Source organism: Pollicipes pollicipes, unplaced genomic scaffold (assembly GCF_011947565.3).
Source record: "Pollicipes pollicipes isolate AB1234 unplaced genomic scaffold, Ppol_2.1 Scaffold_6686;HRSCAF=7923_pilon_pilon_pilon, whole genome shotgun sequence".
NCBI classification, from domain to species: Eukaryota; Metazoa; Arthropoda; class Thecostraca; order Pollicipedomorpha; family Pollicipedidae; genus Pollicipes; species Pollicipes pollicipes.
This window is the reverse complement of record NW_023596921.1, coordinates 46,148,138-46,154,137: the sequence shown is the minus strand read 5'-3', so window position 1 is coordinate 46,154,137 and position 6,000 is coordinate 46,148,138.

Below are 6,000 nucleotides of genomic sequence, written 5' to 3'. Positions count from 1 at the left end.
GGTAGGTAATTGCGAGTTCAGATGCCCATCTGTGTCTAATAGCCTATGCACAACCGAGCATAGGAATGACGAGAATGGCGTAAGGCTGGGGTCTGACGAATCGCCAAGTATGTGGTATTGCTCGTTGTGTACTGTTAATACGCTTTTATGGTGTTGATAGCTCATGTTGACGGTTGGACTGCCATTATGGAGTATTTGACTTTTTAGCGCCCCTTGACTTCCCATGCAACGGCAGCAGAGATCAGGTTAGTCGATTGACAACAACATTGCGAAGATCATTAGCGTGATGTGTGATGGGGCATACAGAGGCGTATATAATCCGTGTAAGGTCCAGAGCAATACGAGAGCACCATTTCTATGATCACCTACAACACTCCAACCCATATCGCACCAACGCACAGCAAAGCAAGCGTGCAAGTTCTGCGAGATTCGTCTGTCTGTCGTCAAAAATAACATACCCAGATATATACATATATATGTATATATATATATATATATTATAATATATATATACATCTATATATATATATACATATATATATATACATATATATATATATATATATATATATATATATATATATATATATATATCACTACATGCTTCTACTATACTAATAGGTACATCAACATCCATGTACGCCTCATTATTTAATGGGTGGCCGCAAGCATATATGAATGTCGGAAATCATTGATTGACAGAGTTGAATGATGCTGAAATATTGAATAATGTTGAAATTATTTCCAAAATGCTCAGAGAATAAATGCAATAGTATCGCTCGGCCGATTACTGCCGCGGGCAAACACTGGTTATTAGGCACAAACCCACAGCGTACGTTCAGGCCGACGCAGTACCTACCCACCTGTGAGCATTACACAAGGTTCTCATGCAGCTATGTGTGAATGTCATGAAACGTGTGTCTGTTTGAAAAATCTAGTGTAATAGTCACGCATGACGAGAGAGAAGCCATCACATTTGGGACGGGGAAATCAATCACGTTGCGCCTTTTGGGCTGCAAGCTTAGAAAGGTGGAATCTCTACGTTTCATGGCACCCCGCCCCCACCCGCCTTCCAAAATTTTTGAAATTTACCCCATGGCAACCGATGAAAAATTAAATGCAAAATGAGTATGTGTGACACCTTTTTTGAGCCGCTCCTCTGCCTAGGTCTCGGCACGCAGCGCCAGTCCACATATTACCTTTCCAGCCAAGCACTTCCATTTACCTTCCGGCCGTCTGATGTGAAATCTCGAATTTCACTGCTTGGCATAGCTGTTCCGCATTTATAAACTATTACAAGGTGCCCGAAATGATTCCTGGACACAACGTCATTGAGCTAAGTCCACTCCAGTTACCAATATAGCCGGTGATGATAGCCATGACGGACTCTACGTTTCGGCCGCCAGCACCATTCCCATTTCAAACGTGTCAGTATAGTTTCGATCGGTGCAGCGACTAGTGGACATTATTATAAAGCTGTTTAAATGACATCTGAAATATTCTAGCTCCGGTTAGCTTTTCACAAACAGTACCACGGCCTCCAGGTCAAATAACCAGAGCCTGCGTTAAGGTCTACGCAATACCCACACGAGCCTTCGAGCGTGAAACACGGTGTGTCTGCGGCTAACTGTATTTACCATGAAAGGTATGTTTACCTGAAAAACCAAGTCCAACGGTCACATATGACACGTTGAAACGAAGCACACATTCCAACGAGCACACACAAGAGAAGCAGAGTTGACAACAGAGTTGGCCGGTGAGAGGTATAAGCAGAGTATACCATTCGGCCGTCAGCATTATCTGCCAATTTCAAGCATGTCAGTTCAGTTTCCATCAGTGAAATCGGTAGCCGACACTTTCCCAAAACTACCTAAATGACAATTCATATATTCTTGTTGGCGGGCTATTCCCGGGGACCAGCGCTGCTAACTGGGCAAATAGGAGCAGCGTGCCATGTGCCCAGTTATTCGACGTAATACCTAACAGCCTGGGTATTACGTCGGGTATCATGGTCAGGACCCTGAAAGCATTGTAGCCGCGATGGATTATTCCTCGGGGCCCACCATGACCTGTTGGGCACAAAGCCACAGCGTGCGTTAAGGCCAACGCAATACCTAACCGCCTGCAAGCCTGATACAAGGCTTGTATGCGGTTATGTGTGTATACCATAAAACGCGTTGGTCACACATTGCAAAACGGAGAAAATGCTACGTCAGTACTGGAAAATAAATAAGGAAGTCCACTTCCGGCTGGAGCGCCTTCGTCAAATCACCATTTTGAACCAATACTCATTTCCATTGCGACCGCCTGCCATGAAATGTCTAACTTGACTCCATGAACGAACTTTGCTACATTTAGAAAGTACTGGAGATCCCAATGATTCGTGAGTAAACCTGCATTGAAATCTGTCCACTCGATGTTACCAATAGTGACCGTTGATAGACATAAGCGGACTCTACGCTTCGGCCGCTACCATTGTCTGGCCATTTCAAACGTGCCAGCATAGTTTAAATCGATGACATCACTAGCAACATCATTTTAAAACTATGCATACAATTCCGCTATCATCATGTAGACAGTGGACCCATCCTTCCTGAACAAAATGTCATTCGGGTGTACCCACTCGGAGTTACCAATAGGGCCGATGCCAGGCGTAAAGCGAGCTCTTTACGTTTCGGCCGCCAGTATCATTCGTCCATTTCAAACGTGTCAATATAGCTTCCATCGGTGCAACGACTAGCTGACATCATTCTAAAGCTGTTTAAAAAGGGCATCTCAAATACTCTAGCCTCGGTTAGCTTTTCACGGGCAGCACCACGGCCTACTGGGCACATAGCCAGGGCTTGCTTTCAGGCCTAAACAATACCCACACGCCTGCGAGCGAGAAACACGGTGTGCATGCGGCTAAATGTGTATACCATAAAAGGTACGTTTACCTGAAGAATCAAGTCCAACGTTCACGTATGACACGCGGAAAAGCAGCATACATTCCAACGAGCGCACCAGAGACGCAGAGTTAACAATAGGGCCGGTGATGGGTATGGGCGGACTCTTTACGTTTCGGCCGCCAGTATCATTTGTCCATTTCAAACGTGTCAACATAGTTTCCATCGGTGCAACGACAAGTGGACATCATTATAAAGCTGTTCAAACAGCATCTGAAATATTCTAGATCCGGGAAGCTTTCCACGGGCGGTACCACGGCCTCCAGGGCACATAACCAGAGCGCGCTGTAAAGCCTACGCATTACCTACACGAGCCTTCGAACGTGAAACACGGTGTGCATGCGGCTAAATGTATATACAATGAAAAGTATTTTTACCTGAAAAATCAAGTCCAACGATCGCACATGACACGTAGAAAAGCGTACTTATCCCAACCAGCACACGATGCAACAAGAGTTACCAATAGGGCCGGTGATAGGCTTAAAACACAGCTCTTTGCGTATCGGCCGACAGCATGGTCTGTCCATATCAAACACTTTCTTGTCCATATCAAACACTTTCTTAAAATGGTGTTGCTGATAGCTGCATCGATTGAAAGTAAATTGGCACGTTTGAAATGGGTGTATAACACTGACGGCCCAAAAGGTAAAAACTACGATTATGCGCATCAACGGCCATACTATTGACTCGAAGTGGACTCACTTAAAAGACATTTTGTTCAGGAATAATTTCAAACACTTTGCAGTCGTTTCCAAACGCGGCAAAGCAACGCCACGCATTGCAATTGGAGAGTTCATAGCAGACGGCCGGAAGGTAAATTAAAGAGTTGGGCTGCAAATGTAATACAAAATCTGGCGTTGGCACCCGAAACATAGACGGAGGAACGTCTCAGAAAGTAAGGGAGCTCATAGTCATATTGTAGTCGATTCTTCCCGCATCCATTGTATAACGTTCATGCTCTACATACCATTCTCAGAGTGTCTAATGGTGAGGGTGCCATAACACTCACGGAACCCGCGTTTCAAGTCTAGGAGGAACCATTGCGTCTAAACCATGTCAAAATGATTGTCCCACCACTGGTTGCACCGATGGACACTATTTTGGAATGTTTGTTAAGACCGCTAATGCCGGTAACCGAAAACGTTGAGCAGTTCGTCTTTTCCGGCCCCATTGACGGCTCAGTGTGGACATGCCTGAATGCGGTTTGTTCATGGATTACTTGGACTTCTTGCAGTAGTTTCTTGAGGGAAGCCTGCTGGGAAAGGTGGTTTTCTGCCATTATTCAGGTTCCACAGTGATACGAAACGAAGACCATAACTCGTGTCACGTGACGTCATGAGCAGAAGGTAAAACGCAGCTCATTTTTCATTTATTTTTCAAATGGCACAAGAATGTAAGCCACGAGTACGTAGGTAGATGCCACGTACACCATAACAGTCTCCCGGAACGACGTGAGCAGCGGGAAAATACAGCCCGAAAAACGTGTCCCACTGATAGTTTTCAACTGATGACCGATTCATTTGTACCAGTGACGCCATCAGTGGGATGAAGGGACACGTGTTTATTACGAATACCTGCTTGGTTTTCATTGTTGCCATCATAAGTGGCTGGTTAATCCTTGTGATATTGTGAGAAGTAAAAGAAGTTCGTTTTTTTACATTTTCTACCAGTGACCGTCATGACTAGCAACAAACTTGTCATTGAGATGATTTACCCAGCCTGGCAGCGACGTGTCGTCAGCTGATTAGCCGACCCTCATTACAGACCTAAGCCGACGCTCTTCCCTCCGCAAACATTGTCGGCCGGAAGGCAAAGAACACCCGCTTATCATCTGCCCACTGGATGTGCTAGCAGGTTATGGGTCATCAAAGGAAGGCTACGTGGTATAACCTCCAAACAAAGATGATGCAATCAGGATAATTTAATCGAGCTTTAACATGACCACTACCGTGTCATATGATCAACCCACCTCAGTGTTTAAACTAATGTGCCCACACAGGTTGCGGTTTCGCCAGCTCCGCGCAAGATCGAATGCATTTTACCGCTTCGGTACGTCCCATTCAAACGCCATTCAAATCCCAGCATCCAGATCCACACCCCCACGACGAGCGAATAGCGAACAGCGACCTGCTTCCTTATTGCCGCACTCCATTCTGAAATGTACGCGAGGACTAAATAGCCGACAAAACTTGTCATTCACGCACTCCAGCCCTATGATGTCAATCGACACAATGTCCTCATTTTTTGTAACGCTCAAATAGAAATCTATTCCTCTAAAAGATGATTACCTTGAATCAGGTCTAAAATCACCAAAGATGCAAAAATCCGTTACACCAGTACACCGATAGCCTAATACGCAAGTCTATGAGGCTGATCTCCACCAAATCCTCACCAGTCGATGCGCCGGGCTAGGTATCATATCCGTTCCAGAACATGGCAACCCTGACTCAGCTCGAAATCACTAACACTCCCCAAACCACAAAAATTGGCTGCAGTCCAATGCCCCGAGTCTATAAGACCGATTGCCACCAAACCTTATGTTCTCGCGCCTTCAGCCAGCGCGCCCGCGCCAGCCGTTACCGCGAAATATCACATCGCACCAATCGGCCACATCAATGAATTGTGGCTCAAAGTAATGCACACTTGCTCCGCCTGCCACGCGGTATGGATGTGTGGACCCGGAAGAGTCGATTTTAGTATTCACCACAGAGCAACCCTGGCACAGCGAAGCAGGAAGGGAAAGACAATCTCATTGTACCTGTATATTTACACACGCCACCCGACTTGTGGTGAATATGCATTCACTGACATACAATAACAAACGCGCATTTTTATGAATAAAAACAAACTACGTATATTAAGACACGCGAAGGAGTCTCCCGTAAAGGCCACAGAGTCCCACCCCTCTTGACCCGTCCCCAGCAACCCACCCTATAGAGGTCACTGTGCGGAGTGCCTACAGAAGCCGCTGTCCACGGCCCACATCACGCTCGCCCTGGGGTGGGGCGTTCGCTTCCCCCCCCCCCCCCCCCACACACACACGCAGTACTCGTCT